Raw genomic sequence first — 1450 nt, forward strand, 5'->3', positions numbered from 1 at the left:
TTACTGGGCGAATTTCCCGGTCGGAGCTTTTAGGCTTGTAGTGTTCAACTTTTCCAACTAAAGTTGTAGCTTAGCTAGTAATAATAATAATATTAAATAAAGAACTCTGTTCTTTCTAGCTTTCTAAGACCACTAATTTCTCTCACCCACACCAGCAAATTAGAAGATACAATTCAGGAAATGTCTCATGAATTAGGGATATCGGTTCTTCCTTAGCTCTTGGGAAGAACCTGTCGAGCTTAGGTATTAGACAAGATTTGCTCATACATATTTCCTTTACCTTCGTTACTTGCAGGAGTATACCAGGAACTTCTGCAAGGCCTTGGGTACCAATAGCCTTGGTCCTGTGGTGGCTGCCTTACTGGCCATACAGCCAACCTTGCTCTCTCACAAGATAAGTTGTATCTTGTCCAACATAGCAGTTTTGATGTAAGGTTGAATGACTGGCCTTCTATCCTGCCTTCTCTCCTCTGGGGTGCAAAAATTGTGGTCACTATGTGCTGGACTAGAAGTCAGATGCATGTAAGCTTCATAACTTGAAAAGCTTTTCTTTTCAAACAAGATCTTGAAGGGAAGGAGAATAGATAGAATGTATACAAACTCATTTCTTAATGTACATACATTGGGACAAAGATGTACTGTATGTTCTATGACTGATTACCATTTGCTCTTGGTATGGCCCTAACCTTGTGCCGGTGACGTCTCCATGCTCAGACCATTAGCAAGTAGGCAGGAGTCATTAGCTTTGCCCTTATCTAGGAGCTTTTAATCTCTGACATTTGCAGGAAAGTGAAACCAGCCTGATTTTGGTTTATAAGGACTTAAATGTATTTCCTTCAAAGGATAAGTCTCTTATTGAAGGACAATATGTTTTATCGGTGTCAGAATAATTCACAAATTTTTAAATTCATTTATAATTTTTTCTAACAATGCAATCTGGAGTCCAAGGTGCACCTCCTGCCTCAACCATCACTGAAGTCATACTGTACTCCGACTGTATAGCCTAAAAGGACAAATACAAATTAAAGTACTCAAATTTTGTGATTATTTTTTGACTGAGTTTACTTAATAAGAGAGGATGGTTTGTATTTTAGTAGGAAAAAATTAGTTAGTAGTTTTTGTACAAACCAGAGTATTATAATAATTTTATATACACTAGTGCCAGTGAAAAATAATGCTTGTTTTGTATATAAAAATTATGCACCTTAATTATAGAAGTTGCCAGTTTTCTTCTGAGTTAGAGTTTACTTTTGAATAACACTTTTGATATAGTGCATGTGAAGAAGTGTTATTATTGATATTTCTTTTAATTTATCTAATATTGTAAACCCATATTCAAGTTTTAAAGCTGTGGTACTGTATAAATTGAAATGGCTTTCATTATATCCCCTCTCATTTTAGATGTAACCTGGATTAAGCAGCAAGAATTTGGCTCGTAGCCTCGTGTATA

The sequence above is a fragment of the Palaemon carinicauda genome, chromosome 1 (genome assembly GCF_036898095.1).
Source record: "Palaemon carinicauda isolate YSFRI2023 chromosome 1, ASM3689809v2, whole genome shotgun sequence".
NCBI classification, from domain to species: Eukaryota; Metazoa; Arthropoda; class Malacostraca; order Decapoda; family Palaemonidae; genus Palaemon; species Palaemon carinicauda.